Consider the following 17,396-nt stretch of genomic DNA (forward strand, 5'->3'; position numbering starts at 1 on the left):
TGTCTGTTACTTTGATTTGTTCTTTGTCGTCCTACCCGGTTATGGCTTTTGTGGATTCGGGTGCTGCCCTGAATCTGATGGATTTGTCGTTTGCCAGGCGCTGTGGTTTTGTCCTGGAGCCTTTGGAATTTCCTATTCCTCTGAGGGGAATTGATGCTACGCCATTGGCTGAGAATAAGCCTCAGTATTGGACGCAAATGACCATGTGCATGACTCCCGTACATCAGGAGGTGATTCGCTTTCTTGTTCTGCATAATTTGCATGATGTTGTCGTTTTGGGTCTGCCATGGCTGCAAGCTCATAATACAGTTTTAGATTGGAAAGCTATGTCTGTGTCAAGTTGGGGTTGTCAGGGAATTCATGGCGATACTCCGTTGGTGTCTATTGCTTCTTCCACTCCTTCTGAGGTCCCTGAGTTTTTGTCTGACTACCAGGATGTATTTGATGAGCCCAGGTCCAGTGCCCTGCCCCCTCATAGGGATTGTGACTGTGCTATAAATTTAATTCCTGGTAGTAAATTCCCTAAGGGACGACTTTTTAATTTGTCTATACCAGAGCATGCCGCGATGCGGAGTTATATAAAGGAGTCTTTGGAGAAGGGACATATTCGCCCATCCTCTTCCCCTCTTGGTGCAGGATTTTTTTTTGTGGCCAAGAAGGACGGTTCTTTGAGACCTTGTATAGATTATCGTCTTCTGAATAAAATTACAGTCAAATTTCAGTATCCTTTGCCACTATTGTCTGATTTGTTTGCTCGGATTAAGGGTGCCAGTTGGTTCACCAAGATAGATCTCCGTGGTGCGTATAACCTTGTGCGCATTAAGCAGGGAGATGAATGGAAAACAGCATTTAATACGCCCGAAGGCCATTTTGAGTACTTAGTGATGCCTTTTGGACTCTCTAATGCTCCTTCTGTGTTTCAGTCCTTCATGCATGACATCTTCCGAGAATATCTGGATAAATTTATGATTGTTTATCTGGATGACATTTTGGTCTTTTCTGATGATTGGGATTCCCATGTGAAGCAGGTCAGGATGGTGTTTCAGGTCCTGCGTGCTAATGCTTTATTTGTGAGGGGCTCAAAATGCCTCTTCGGAGTATAGAAGGTCTCCTTTTTGGGTTTTATTTTTTCTCCTTCTACTGTGGAGATGGACCCAGTCAAGGTCCAGGCTATTCATGACTGGACTCAGCCCACGTCTGTTAAGAGTCTTCAGAAGTTCTTGGGTTTTGCTAATTTTTACCGTCGTTTCATTGCTAATTTTTCTAGCGTGGTTAAACCTTTGACGGATTTGACCAAGAAGGGTTCTGATGTGACTAATTGGTCTCCTGCGGCCGTGGAGGCCTTTCGGGAGCTGAAGCACCGGTTTCCTTCAGCTCCCGTCTTATGTCAGCCAGATGTCTCTCTCCCCTTCCAGGTCGAGGTTGATGCTTCTGAGATTGGAGCAGGGGCTGTTTTGTCGCAGAGAAGCTCTGATGGCTCTGTGATGAAGCCATGTGCTTTCTTTTCAAGAAAGTTTTCGCCTGCCGAGCGGAATTATGATGTTGGTAATCGGGAGTTGTTGGCTATGAAGTGGGCATTTGAGGAGTGGCGACATTGGCTCGAAGGAGCTAAACATCGTGTGGTGGTCTTGACTGATCACAAAAATCTGATTTACCTTGAATCTGCCAAGCGCCTGAATCCTAGACAGGCTCGTTGGTCGTTGTTTTTCTCCCGTTTCAACTTCATGGTCTCATACCTGCCTGGTTCGAAGAACGTGAAAGCTGATGCACTTTCTAGGAGTTTTGTGCCTGACTCTCCGGGAGTTTCTGAGCCGGCTGGTATTCTCAGAGAGGGAGTGATTTTGTCTGCCATTTCCCCAGATTTGCGACGAGTGCTGCAGAAATTTCAGGCGGATAGACCTGACCGTTGTCCACCAGAGAGACTGTTTGTCCCGGATAGATGGACCAGCAGAGTTATTTCCAAGGTTCATTCTTCGGTGTTGGCGGGTAATCCTGGGATTTTTGGTACCAGAGATTTGGTGGCTAGGTCCTTCTGGTGGCCTTCCTTGTCGCGGGATGTGCGTTCCTTTGTGCAGTCTTGTGGGATTTGTGCTCGGGCTAAGCCTTGCTGTTCTCGTGCCAGCGGTTTGCTTTTGCCGTTGCCTGTTCCGAAAAGGCCTTGGACGCACATTTCCATGGATTTTATTTCGGATCTTCCAGTATCTCAGAAAATGTCTGTCATCTGGGTGGTGTGTGATCGTTTTTCCAAGATGGTCCATTTGGTGCCCTTGCCTAAGTTGCCTTCTTCCTCCGATTTGGTTCCTCTATTTTTTCAGAATGTGGTTCGCTTGCACGGCATTCCTGAAAATATTGTGTCTGATAGAGGATCCCAGTTTGTGTCCAGGTTTTGGCGGACTTTTTGTGCTAAGATGGGCATTGATTTGTCTTTTTCGTCGGCCTTCCATCCTCAGACTAATGGCCAAACCGAGCAAACTAATCAGACGTTGGAAACTTATTTGAGATGTTTTGTTTCTGCTGATCAGGATGATTGGGTGACTTTTTTGCCTTTGGCCGAGTTTGCCCTTAATAATCGGGCTAGTTCTGCTACTTTGGTTTCGCCTTTTTTCTGCAATTCTGGTTTCCATCCTCGTTTTTCCTCGGGTCAGGTTGAGCCTTCTGACTGTCCTGGGGTGGATTCTGTGGTGGATAGGTTGCAGCAGATTTGGAACCATGTGGTGGACAATTTGAGGTTGTCACAGGAGAAGGCTCAGCGCTTTGCCAACCGCCGCCGCGGTGTGGGTCCCCGACTTCGTGTTGGGGATTTGGTGTGGCTGTCTTCTCGGTATGTTCCTATGAAGGTCTCCTCTCCTAAATTCAAGCCTCGCTTCATCGGTCCTTATAAGATCTTGGAAATCCTTAACCCGGTGTCTTTTCGTTTGGATCTCCCAGCATCGTTTGCCATTCATAATGTGTTCCATAGGTCTTTGTTGCGGAGGTATGTGGTACCTGTGGTTCCTTCTGTTGAGCCTCCTGCTCCGGTGCTGGTCGAGGGCGAATTGGAGTACGTGGTGGAGAAGATTTTGGATTCTCGTATCTCTAGACGGAGGCTTCAGTATTTGGTTAAGTGGAAGGGCTATGGTCAGGATAATTCCTGGGTTGTCGCCTCTGATGTTCATGCGGCCGATTTGGTTTGTGCCTTCCACGCGGCTCATCCTGATCGCCCTGGGGGTCTTGATGAGGGTTCGGTGACCCCTCCTCAAGGGGGGGGTACTGTTGTGAACTCTATTTTTGGGCTCCTGTCATGATTCTCAATGGCGAGAGAACATAGCCCAGCATATATGAGAACTAGCTCTTGGAAGATGGAAACTATACTGACCATGAACTAAACCTGCCGCACAACTAGAAGTGGCCGGGTAGCATGCCTACGTTTTTTAACCCTAGATGCCCAGCGCCAGCCGGAGAACTACCTAATCCTAGCAGAGGAAAAGACAGTCCTGGCTCACCTCTAGAGAAATTTTCCCAAAAGGCAGACAGAGGCCCCCACATATATTGGCGGTGATTTTAGATGAAATGACAAACGTAGTATGAAAATAGGTTTAGCAAAATCGAGGTCCGCTTTCTAGATAGCAGGAAGACAGAAAGGACACTTTCATGGTCAGCAGAAAACCCTATCAAAACACCATCCAGAAATTCCTTTAAGACTCTAGCATTAACTCATAACACCAGAGTGGCAATTTCCGATCACAAGAGCTTTCCAGACACAGTAACGAAACAGCAGCTGTGAACAGGAACAAAATGCAAAAACACACAAGGACAAAAGTCCAACTTAGCTGGGAGTTGTCTAGTAGCAGGAACAAGCACAGAAGGCTTCTGATTACATTGTTGACCGGCAAGAAACTGACAGAGGAGCAAGGTTATATAGCGACTCCCACATCCTGATAGGAGCAGGTGAACAGAGGGGATGATGCACACAAGTTCAATTCCACAAGTGGCCACCGGGGGAGCCCAGAATCCAATTTCACAACAGTACCCCCCCCTCAAGGAGGGGGCACCGAACCCTCACCAGAACCACCAGGGCGATCAGGATGAGCCCTATGAAAGGCACGGACAAGATTGGAGGCATGAACATCAGAGGCAGTGACCCAAGAATTATCCTCCTGACCATATCCCTTCCATTTGACCAGATACTGGAGTCTCCGTCTGGAAACACGAGAGTCTAAGATCTTTTCCACAACGTACTCCAACTCACCCTCAACCAACACCGGAGCAGGAGGCTCAACGGAAGGCACAACCGTTACCTCATACCTGCGCAACAATGACCGATGAAAAACATTATGAATCGAAAAGGATGCAGGGAGGTCCAAACGGAAGGACACAGGGTTAAGAATCTCCAATATCTTGTACGGGCCGATGAACCGAGGCTTAAACTTAGGAGAAGAAACCCTCATAGGGACAAAACGAGAAGACAACCACACCAAGTCCCCAACACAAAGCCGAGGACCAACACGACGACGGCGGTTGGCAAAAAGCTGAGTCTTCTCCTGGGACAACTTCAAATTGTCCACCACCTGCCCCCAAATCTGATGCAACCTCTCCACCACAGCACCCACTCCAGGACAATCCGAAGATTCCACTTGACCGGAGGAAAATCGAGGATGAAACCCCAAATTACAGAAAAACGGGGACACCAAGGTGGCAGAGCTGGCCCGATTATTGAGGGCGAACTCCGCCAAAGGCAAAAAAGCAACCCAATCATCCTGATCCGCAGACACAAAACACCTCAAATATGTCTCCAAGGTCTGATTAGTCCGCTCGGTCTGGCCATTAGTCTGAGGATGGAAAGCAGACGAAAAAGACAAATCTATGCCCATCCTAGCACAGAATGCCCGCCAAAATCTAGACACGAATTGGGTCCCTCTGTCAGAAACGATATTCTCAGGAATACCATGCAAACGAACAACATTTTGAAAAAACAGAGGAACCAACTCGGAAGAAGAAGGCAACTTAGGCAAGGGAACCAGATGGACCATCTTAGAGAAACGGTCACACACCACCCAGATGACAGACATCTTCCGAGAAACAGGCAGATCCGAAATAAAATCCATCGAGATGTGCGTCCAAGGCCTCTTCGGGATAGGCAAGGGCAACAACAATCCACTAGCCCGAGAACAACAAGGCTTGGCCCGAGCACAAACGTCACAAGACTGCACAAAGCCTCGCACATCTCGTGACAGGGAAGGCCACCAGAAGGACCTTGCCACCAAATCCCTGGTACCAAAGATTCCAGGATGACCTGCCAACGCAGAAGAATGAACCTCAGAGATGACTCTACTGGTCCAATCATCAGGAACAAACAGTCTACCAGGTGGGAAACGATCAGGTCTATCCGCCTGAAACTCCTGCAAGGCCCGCCGCAGGTCTGGAGAAACGGCAGACAATATCACTCCATCTTTAAGGATACCTGTGGGCTCAGAATTACCAGGGGAGTCAGGCTCAAAACTCCTAGAAAGGGCATCCGCCTTAACATTCTTAGAACCCGGTAGGTACGACACCACAAAATTAAACCGAGAGAAAAACAACGACCAGCGCGCCTGTCTAGGATTCAGGCGCCTGGCAGACTCAAGGTAAATTAAATTTTTGTGGTCAGTCAATACCACCACCTGATGTCTGGCCCCCTCAAGCCAGTGACGCCACTCCTCAAAAGCCCACTTCATGGCCAAAAGCTCCCGATTCCCAATATCATAATTCCGCTCGGCGGGCGAAAATTTACGGGAAAAAAAAGCACAAGGTCTCATCACGGAGCAGTCGGAACTTCTCTGCGACAACACCGCCCCAGCTCCGATTTCAGAAGCGTCGACCTCAACCTGAAAAGGAAGAGCAACATCAGGCTGACGCAACACTGGGGCGGAAGAAAAGCGGCGCTTGAGCTCCCGAAAGGCCTCCACAGCATCAGGGGACCAATCAGCAACATCAGCACCCTTCTTAGTCAAATCAGTCAATGGTTTTACAACATCAGAAAAACCAGCAATAAATCGACGATAAAAGTTAGCAAAGCCCAAAAATTTCTGAAGACTCTTAAGAGAAGAGGGTTGCGTCCAATCACCAATAGCCTGAACCTTGACAGGATCCATCTCGGTGGAAGAGGGGGAAAAAATGTATCCCAAGAAAGAAATCTTTTGAACCCCAAAAACACACTTAGAACCCTTCACACACAAGGAATTAGACCGCAAAACCTGAAAAACCCTCCTGACCTGCTGGACATGAGAGTCCCAGTCATCCGAAAAAATCAGAATATCATCCAGATAAACAATCATAAATTTATCCAAATAATCGCGGAAAATGTCATGCATAAAGGACTGGAAGACTGAAGGGGCATTTGAAAGACCAAAAGGCATCACCAAATACTCAAAATGGCCCTCGGGCGTATTAAATGCGGTTTTCCACTCATCCCCCTGCTTGATTCGCACCAAATTATACGCCCCACGGAGATCAATCTTAGAGAACCACTTGGCCCCCTTTATACGAGCAAACAAATCAGTAAGCAGTGGTAACGGATATTGATATTTAACCGTGATTTCATTCAAAAGTCGATAATCAATACACGGCCTCAAAGAGCCGTCTTTCTTAGACACAAAGAAAAAACCGGCTCCTAAGGGAGATGACGAAGGACGAATATGTCCCTTTTCCAAGGACTCCTTTATATATTCTCGCATAGCAGCGTGTTCAGGCACAGACAGATTAAATAAACGACCCTTAGGGTATTTACTACCCGGAATCAAGTCTATGGCACAATCGCACTCCCGGTGCGGAGGTAGTGAACCAACCTTGGGTTCTTCAAAAACGTCACGAAAGTCAGACAAGAATTCAGGAATCTCAGAGGGAATAGATGATGAAATGGAAACCAAAGGTACGTCCCCATGAGTTCCTTTACATCCCCAGCTTAACACAGACATAGCTCTCCAGTCGAGGACTGGGTTATGAGATTGCAGCCATGGCAATCCCAGCACCAAAACATCATGTAGATTATACAGCACCAGAAAGCGAATAACCTCCTGGTGATCCGGATTAACACGCATAGTCACTTGTGTCCAGTATTGTGGTTTATTACTAGCCAATGGGGTGGAGTCAATCCCTTTCAGAGGTATCGGAGCCTCCAGTGGCTCCAAATCATACCCACAGCGTTTGGCAAAGGACCAATCCATAAGACTCAAAGCAGCGCCAGAGTCGACATAGGCGTCCGCGGTAATAGATGACAAAGAACAAATCAGGGTCACAGATAGAATAAACTTAGACTGTAAAGTGCTAATTGAAACAGACTTGTCAGGCTTCTTAGTACGCTTAAAGCATGCTGATATAACATGAGTTGAATCACCACAATAGAAGCACAACCCATTTTTTCGTCTAAAATTCTGCCGCTCGCTTCTAGACAAAATTCTATCACATTGCATATTTTCTGGCGTTTTCTCAGTAGACACCGCCAAATGGTGCACAGGTTTGCGCTCCCGCAGACGCCTATCGATCTGAATAGCCATCGTCATGGACTCATTCAGACTCGCAGGCACAGGGAACCCCACCATAACATCCTTAATGGCATCAGAGAGACCTTCTCTGAAAATCGCCGCCAGGGCGCACTCATTCCACTGAGTAAGCACAGACCATTTGCGGAATTTTTGGCAGTATATTTCAGCTTCATCTTGCCCCTGAGACAAGGACATCAAGGCCTTTTCCGCCTGAAGCTCTAAATGAGGTTCCTCATAAAGCAACCCCAAGGCCAGAAAAAACGCATCCACATTGAGCAACGCAGGATCCCCTGGTGCCAATGCAAAAGCCCAGTCTTGAGGGTCGCCCCGGAGCAAGGAAATTACAATCCTGACCTGCTGTGCAGGGTCTCCGGCAGAGCGAGACTTCAGGGACAAAAACAATTTGCAATTATTTTTAAAATTTTGAAAGTGAGATCTATTCCCCGAGAAGAATTCAGGCAAAGGAATTCTAGGCTCAGACATAGGTGCATGAACAACAAAATCTTGCAAATTTTGTACCTTTGTGGCGAGATTATTCAAACCTGTAGCTACACTCTGAAGATCCATTTGAAACAGGTGAACACAGAGCCATTCAAGGATTAGAAGGAGAGAAAGAGAGGAAGGCTGCAGTATAGGCAGACTAGCAAGTGATCAATTAAGAGCACACTCAGAACTAGAGGGGAAAAAAAAAAAAAAAAAAAAAAATTGTAGCAGACTTCTTTTTTCTCTCCTTTCTCAGCCAGTAATTTAACCCTTTTTTTGGCCGGTCAAACTGTCATGATTCTCAATGGCGAGAGAACATAGCCCAGCATATATGAGAACTAGCTCTTGGAAGATGGAAACTATACTGACCATGAACTAAACCTGCCGCACAACTAGAAGTGGCCGGGTAGCATGCCTACGTTTTTTAACCCTAGATGCCCAGCGCCAGCCGGAGAACTACCTAATCCTAGCAGAGGAAAAGACAGTCCTGGCTCACCTCTAGAGAAATTTTCCCAAAAGGCAGACAGAGGCCCCCACATATATTGGCGGTGATTTTAGATGAAATGACAAACGTAGTATGAAAATAGGTTTAGCAAAATCGAGGTCCGCTTTCTAGATAGCAGGAAGACAGAAAGGACACTTTCATGGTCAGCAGAAAACCCTATCAAAACACCATCCAGAAATTCCTTTAAGACTCTAGCATTAACTCATAACACCAGAGTGGCAATTTCCGATCACAAGAGCTTTCCAGACACAGTAACGAAACAGCAGCTGTGAACAGGAACAAAATGCAAAAACACACAAGGACAAAAGTCCAACTTAGCTGGGAGTTGTCTAGTAGCAGGAACAAGCACAGAAGGCTTCTGATTACATTGTTGACCGGCAAGAAACTGACAGAGGAGCAAGGTTATATAGCGACTCCCACATCCTGATAGGAGCAGGTGAACAGAGGGGATGATGCACACAAGTTCAATTCCACAAGTGGCCACCGGGGGAGCCCAGAATCCAATTTCACAACAGGCTCCCTCTAGTGGTCACAAGCGGTACTGTGTAGTGTTGTCTTTCTGCAGGTTGCAGCATCAGCTGGTTCGTTATCTTTGGTTGGTTTCCTATTTAGCTCACCTGGATACTCAGTTCCTTGCCTGCTATCAATGTATTCAGTGCTCTTCAGATTCCTTGTGTCTACCTTGCTCCCAGTCTCTCCAAGACAAGCTAAGTTTTTGTTTGATCATTTTTTGATTATCAGCGTTCATTATGTTTTTAGTCCAGCTCGCTAAAATGTGATTTCCTCGCTTGCTGGTTGCTCTAGGGGACTGAGTTTCTCCCCCCACACCGTTAGTTGGTGTGGGGGTTCTTGAAATCTCAGAGTGGATATTTTGTAAGGGTTTTTTACTGACCGCATAGATTCCCTTTTCTATTTTCTGCTATCTAGTATTAGGGGGCCTCATTTGCTGAATCTGCTTTCACCCCTGTGTATGTGCCTTCCTCTTACCTCACCGTTATTATTTGTTGGGGGCTTCTATATCTTTGGGGATTATTTCTCTGGAGGCAAGAGAGGTCTTTCTTTCTCTCTAGGGGTAGTTAGTTCCTCAGGCTGGCTCGAGACGTCTAGGATTTTTAGGCACGTTCACCGGCTACTTCTAGTGTGTTTGGATAGGTTCAGATTTGCGGTCAGTCCAGTTTGCCACCTCCCTAGAGCTTGTCCTATGTTTGTTACTTAGCTGGAGTAATTTGTGATCCTCAACCACTAAGGATCATAACAGATAGCGCAGGACCTGGTATAAGAGAGATGCCGTAAAGTGGCTACCAGGTACACATAAAATTGGCCTTTTTTATGCGCTAAACGCTCTCATTTTTCATATTTTTAGTGCAGTAATGCAGTTCAATTTCTGTGTTTCATTTTTTTATGTGTCAGCGCTGCAGTGTTCTGCCTTTTTTGCTTGACTGTATAGGAGTTGGTGACTCTAAGGTTCAGCACCTGTTCACACTTGATCTATGTTTGGATGTGACGGTCAGTTTTTTCAAATGTATTGTCTAGCCTTCTGACTGAGCACTCCGCCTCCTAGTCACAAGTGTCTTAATTGCAGCAGGTCCAGTACCCCTCCACAGAGAAGGAGAATGTTAGTCTCATGAGAGGTTTTCATAGGTGCCCATTCACATGGAGACGTTTATTCTCAGCGAGGAAGGATAGCGCAGGACCTGGTATAAGAGAGATGCCGTAAAGTGGCTACCAGGTACACATAAAATTGGCCTTTTTTATGCGCTAAACGCTCTCATTTTTCATATTTTTAGTGCAGTAATGCAGTTCAATTTCTGTGTTTCATTTTTTCATGTGTCAGCGCTGCAGTGTGCTGCCTTTTTTGCTTGACTGTATAGGAGTTGGTGACTCTAAGGTTCAGCACCTGTTCACACTTGATCTATGTTTGGATGTGAAGGTCAGTTTTTTCAAATGTATTGTCTAGCCTTCTGACTGAGCACTCCGCCTCCTAGTCACAAGTGTCTTAATTGCAGCAGGTCCAGTACCCCTCCACAGAGAAGGAGAATGTTAGTCTCATGAGAGGTTTTCATAGGTGCCCATTCACATGGAGACGTTTATTCTCAGCGAGGAAGGATAGCGCAGGACCTGGTATAAGAGAGATGCCGTAAAGTGGCTACCAGGTACACATAAAATTGGCCTTTTTTATGCGCTAAACGCTCTCATTTTTCATATTTTTAGTGCAGTAATGCAGTTCAATTTCTGTGTTTCATTTTTTCATGTGTCAGCGCTGCAGTGTGCTGCCTTTTTTGCTTGACTGTATAGGAGTTGGTGACTCTAAGGTTCAGCACCTGTTCACACTTGATCTATGTTTGGATGTGACGGTCAGTTTTTTCAAATGTATCTTTCTGTCATGTCTTGGTGATTAATGTTTGTGTACAAAGTTTTTTTATTGACACCAACTTTTAATAATTAGTTTCAAAAACTTTGGTATATTTTGGGTAATAAACCAAATGTTATACCTTCTAACGTGTGGTGTGTGTTTTTTTTTTTACATTTATTAGCATAGTTAAATGAAGGCACTTCACAAAAAATATGTTTTCAAACCAAAAAAAGTTTTATTTAACATATTACAACATAATAAACTTTTGTAATACTTTTTTTTTATAAAATTTTTATATTTTGGTCAACCTTTTATTTTTTTTTGGTAAACCTTTTTTTGGTAAACCATTGTTTTGTAAAACTTTTTTTGGTAAACCTTTTTTTTAATAAACCTTTGTTTTGGTAAACTTTTTTTTTTGTAAACCTTTTTTATACAAAACTTTTTTTTTTTTTTTACAAAAAATGTAACAGTCCAAATATATACATTACAAATCTGTAAAGTGTGGGGTGGAGATATTAGTGGAGGGGCTGGAAGGTTGGACCACGTCGATAGGTGGGGAAAGACTACTGGGTTGGGGTGTAGTGGAAGGGGGGGAAAAAACAGGAGGCTGAGCAGGGGTGGGTGTTGTTGGGGTAGGTGGAATACTAAATGGGGAAGGTAAGGTGGACAAGGAAGAAAACATTGGGGAAGACACTTGGATTTGTGGCTGGGATGGGAATTGGGACTGGGTTGGGTATTGCGACTGTGTTTGGTATTGGGCCTGGGGTGGGAATTGGGCCTGTTTTTGGTATTGGGCCTGGGGTGGGAATTGGGCCTGGGGTGGGAATTGGGCCTGGGGTGGGAATTGGGCCTAGGCAGGGAATTGGGCCTGGGCAGGGAATTGGGCCTGGGCAGGGAAAGTTGTAGTGGCTGTGGGGAGGTGTGGGAGTTTTGGATTTGGACATGACCCGCAGTAGAGCAGCATGGCAGTCGTGCACTACCTGCATCTGCTCTGTTATGATCTGGTGGCCTAGGAGCAGCATGGACGAGCTCTGGAGTAGGTGGCCTCTATACTGACCGCAGACCCTGAACTTAACACCGCAACTATAAGTAGCTGTGGGATGTTCCTGTCACTCCCTCGACACCTCGTCACAGCCGGAGGACTAATTACCCCTAAAGAAAGAAACAGGAAAACTATCTTGCCTCAGAGAAAATCCCCAAAGGGAAGACAGCCCCCCACAAATATTGACTGTGAGAGGAGAGGGAAATTACAAATGCAGACTGAAAACAGAATTTAGCAAAGGAGGCCACGCTACCTAGAAAGAAAAGACAGGACAGAGTAATGTGCGGTCAGTATTAAAATACTACAAAAATCCACCACAGAGAATACAAAAATCTCCACACCTAACTAAAGGCATGGAGGGTAACTCTGCGACTCCAGAGCTTCCAGCTTGGCAGAATAAATCCTTACACAGACAAAGCTGGACAAGAAAAAACATAGCAATTCACTGAACTATAAAGTCCACCGCATGTGGACTGCAAAAACAAAGCCAGGACTTATCTTTGATGATTTGGACAATCCAGCAGGAGAAACCAAGCAGAGATGTGAATCCTCCAGAAAAACAATGGACAACTGGCACTCACCAAAGGGTGAAGCCAGACTAAATAGCCCCGTCCAAAGTGGAAGCACCTGATGACTGCTGTGAAGGACAAACAGCAGCACTACCACTTATAACCACCGGAGGGAGCCCAAGAGCAGAACCCACAACAGAATTCACAACAGTACCCCCCCCCCTTGAGGAGGGGTCACCGAACCCTCACCAGAGCCCCCAGGCCGATCCGGACGAGCCAAATGGAAGGCACGAACCAAATCATCAGCATGAACATCGGAGGCAACAACCCAAGAATTATCCTCCTGGCCATAACCCTTCCACTTGACAAGATACTGAAGCCTCCGTCTTGAAAAACGAGAATCCAAGATCTTCTCCACAACATACTCCAACTCCCCATCAATCAACACCGGGCAGGAGGATCAACAGAGGGAACCACGGGCACCACATATTTCCGCAACAAAGATCTATGAAAAACATTATGGATGGAAAAAGAGGCTGGAAGGGCCAAACGAAAAGACACTGGATTGATAATCTCAGAAATCCTATAAGGACCAATAAACCGAGGCTTGAACTTCGGGGAAGAAACCTTCATAGGAACATGACGAGAAGACAACCAGACCAAATCCCCAACCCGAAGCCGGGAACCCACACGCCGACGACGGTTGGCAAAACGCTGAGCCTCCTCCTGAGACAACACCAAATTGTCCACCACATGAGCCCGAATCTGCTGCAACCTGTCAACCACAGAGTCCACCCCAGGACAATCAGAAGACTCAACCTGCCCTGAAGAAAAACAAGGATGAATCCCAGAATTACAAAAGAATGGTGAAACCAAGGTAGCAGAACTAGCCCGATTATTAAGGGCAAACTCGGCCAATGGCAAGAAAGCCACCCAATTATCCTGATCGGCAGACACAAAGCATCTCAAATAAGTTTCCAAAGTCTGGTTAGTTCGCTCGGTTTGGCCGTTTGTCTGAGGATGAAATGCGGAAGAAAAAGACAAATCAATGCCCAGCTTAGCACAAAAGGACCGCCAAAACCTAGAAACAAACTGGGAACCTCTATCGGACACAATATTCTCCGGAATGCCATGCAAACGAACCACATGCTGAAAAAACAACGGAAGCAACTCAGAAGAGGAAGGCAATTTAGGCAAAGGTACCAAATGAACCATCTTAGAAAACCGGTCACAGAGAACCCAGATAACAGACATCCTCTGGGAAACAGGAAGATCCGAAATAAAATCCATAGAAATATGCGTCCAAGGCCTCTCAGAGACCGGCAAAGGCAAAAGCAACCCACTGGCGTGGGAGCAGCAACATTTGGCCCGCGCACAAGTCCCACAGGACTGCACAAAAGAACGCACATCCTGTGACAAAGAAGGCCACCAAAAGGACCTACTAACCAAATCTCTGGTACCAAAAATTCCAGGATGGCTAGCCAACACAGAACAGTGAACCTCAGAAATCACTTTACTAGTCCATCTGTCAGGAAAAAACAGTTTCCCCGCTGGACAGCGATCAGGTTTATCAGCCTGAAACTCCTGAAGAACCCGTCGCAAATCAGGGGAGATGGCAGAAAGAATCACCCCCTCCTTCAGAATACCAACCGGCTCAAGAATCCCAGGGGAATCAGGCAAAAAACTCCTAGAGAGGGCATCAGCCTTAACATTCTTAGAACCCGGAAGATACGAGACAACAAAATCAAAACGGGAAAAAAACAGGGACCATCGGGCCTGTCTAGGATTCAGCCGCTTGGCAGACTCGAGGTAAATCAGATTCTTATGATCGGTCAAGACCACAATACGGTGCTTGGCCCCCTCAAGCCAATGTCGCCACTCCTCAAATGCCCACTTCATAGCCAACAACTCACGATTGCCGACATCATAATTGCGTTCTGCAGGCGAAAACTTTCGAGAAAAGAAGGCACACGGTTTCATCAAGGAACCATCAGAATTCCTCTGAGACAAAATGGCCCCTGCCCCAATCTCAGAAGCGTCAACCTCAACCTGAAAAGGAAGAGAAACATCCGGCTGACGCAACACAGGGGCAGACGTAAATCGGCGCTTAAGCTCCTGAAAGGCAGAAACAGCCTCAGAGGACCAATTAGCTACATCAGCGCCCTTCCTCGTCAAATCGGTCAGGGGTTTAACCACACTGGAGAAGTTGGCAATGAAACGGCGATAAAAATTAGCAAAGCCCAAAAATTTCTGAAGGCTCTTCACGGATGTGGGCTGGATCCAATCATGAATGGCCTGAACCTTAACCGGATCCATTTCTATAGATGATGGAGAAAAAATGAAGCCCAAAAAAGAAACCTTCTGTACTCCAAAGAGGCACTTAGACCCCTTCACAAACAAGGCATTATCACGAAGGACCTGAAATACCATCCTGACTTGTTTCACATGAGACTCCCAATCATCTGAAAAAATCTAAATATCATCCAAATATACAATCATGAATTTATCAAGATAATTCCGAAAAATATCATGCATGAAGAATTGAAACACAGATGGGGCATTAGAGAGTCCGAATGGCATCACAAGATATTCAAAATGGCCCTCGGGCGTATTAAACGCAGTTTTCCATTCGTCACCCTGCTTAATACGAACAAGATTATATGCCCTTCGAAGGTCAATCTTAGTAAACCAACTAGCCCCCTTAATCCTGGCAAACAAATCAGAAAGCAAAGGCAAAGGGTATTGGAATTTGACCGTGATCTTATTCAAGAGGCGATAATCAATACAGGGTCTCAAGGAGCCATCCTTCTTGGCAACAAAAAAAAACCTGCTCCCAATGGAGAAGAAGATGGCCGAATATGCCCATTCTCCAAAGACTCCTTTACATAGCTCCGCATGGCGGCATGTTCAGGCACAGACAGGTTGAAAAGTCGGCCCTTAGGAAACTTAGAGCCTGGAATCAAGTCAATAGCACAATCACAGTCCCTATGCGGTGGAAGGGAACTGGACTTGGGCTCATCGAAAACATCCTGGAAATCTGACAGAAACTCAGGAATTTCAGAAGAGGGGGAGGTGGAAATTGACATCAGAGGAACGTCATCATGAACCCCCTGACAACCCCAACTAGTCACAGACATAGATTTCCAATCCAACACCGGATTATGTACCTGTAACCATGGAAACCCCAGCACAATAGCATCATGCAAATTATGCAACACCAGGAAACGACAATCTTCCTGATGGGCTGGCGCCATGCACATGGTTAACTGTGTCCAAAACTGAGGTCTATTTTTAGCCAATGGTGTAGCATCAATACCCCTCAAAGGGATAGGACTCCGCAAAGGCTGTAAGGGAAAACCACAACGTCTGGCAAATTCTAAGTCCATCAAATTTAAAGCGGCGCCTGAATCCACAAATGCCATGACAGAGAATGACGATAATGAGCAGATCAGGGTCACAGATAACAGAAATTTAGGTTGTACAGTACTGATGGTAACGGAATTAGCGATTCTCTTGGCACGCTTAGGGCAATCAGAAATAACATGAGCAGAATCGCCGCAGTAAAAGCACAATCTATTCTGACGTCTGAATCCTTGGCGTTCAGCTCTAGACACAATCCTATCACACTGCACTGGCTCAGGACTCCGCTCGGAAGACAATGCCATAGTGTGCACAACTCTGCGCTCACGCAAGCGCCGATCAATTTGAATGGCCAGAGACATAGAATCACTCAGACCTGCAGGCGTGGGGAAGCCCACCATAACATCTTTAACAGATTCAGAAAGACCCTTTCTGAAAATTGCCGCCAAAGCATCCTCATTCCACTTAGTAAGCACAGACCATTTTCTAAATTTCTGGCAATATGATTCTGCCGCTTCTTGACCCTGACACAGGGCCAACAAGGTTTTCTCAGCAAGATCCACAGAATTAGGTTCATCATACAATAACCCAAGCGCCTGAAAAAAGGTGTCTACATTAAGCAAGGCCGGATTTCCAGATTCCAGGGAAAATGCCCAATCCTGCGGGTCGCCACGCAACAGAGAAATGACAATTTTTACCTGCTGGATGGGATCACCAGAGGAACGGGGCTTCAGAGCAAAAAACAGTTTACAGTTATTTTTAAAGCTCAAAAATTTGGACCTGTCCCCAAAAAACAGATCGGGGGTAGGAATTCTAGGCTCTAAAACAGGAGTCTGCACGATATAATCAGAAATACCCTGTACTCTAGCAGCAAGTTGATCCACCCGAGAAGCAAGTCCCTGAACATCCATGTCAGCGCCTAACTCTTGAGCCACCCAGAGGTGAAGAGGGAAAAAAAAAACACAACAGAGTACAGAAAAAAAATGGCTCAGCACTTTCTTTCCCTTCTTTTGAGATGTGGTTAACTCATTGTTGGCCAGTTGTACTGTTATGATCTGGTGGCCTAGGAGCAGCATGGACGAGCTCTGGAGTAGGTGGCCTCTATACTAACCGCAGACCCTGAACTTAACACCGCAACTATAAGTAGCCGTGGGATGTTCCTGTCTCTCCCTCGACACCTCGTCACAGCCGGAGGACTAATTACCCCTAAAGAAAGAAACAGGAAAACTATCTTGCCTCAGAGAAAATCCCCAAAGGAAAGACAGCCCCCCACAAATATTGACTGTGAGAGGAGAGGGAAATTACAAACGCAGACTGAAAACAGAATTTAGCAAAGGAGGCCACGCTACCTAGAAAGAAAAGACAGGACAGAGTACTGTGCGGTCAGTATTAAAATACTACAAAAATCCACCACAGAGAATACAAAAATCTCCACACCTAACTAAAGGCATGGAGGGTAACTCTGCGACTCCAGAGCTTCCGGCTTGGCAGAATAAATCCTTACACAGACAAAGCTGGACAAGAAAAAACATAGCAATTCACTGAACTATAAAGTCCACCGCATGTGGACTGCAAAAACAAAGCCAGGACTTATCTTTGATGATTTGGACTATCCAGCAGGAGAAACCAAGCAGAGATGTGAATC

This window comes from Ranitomeya variabilis, chromosome 4 (assembly GCF_051348905.1).
Source record: "Ranitomeya variabilis isolate aRanVar5 chromosome 4, aRanVar5.hap1, whole genome shotgun sequence".
Taxonomy (NCBI): domain Eukaryota; kingdom Metazoa; phylum Chordata; class Amphibia; order Anura; family Dendrobatidae; genus Ranitomeya; species Ranitomeya variabilis.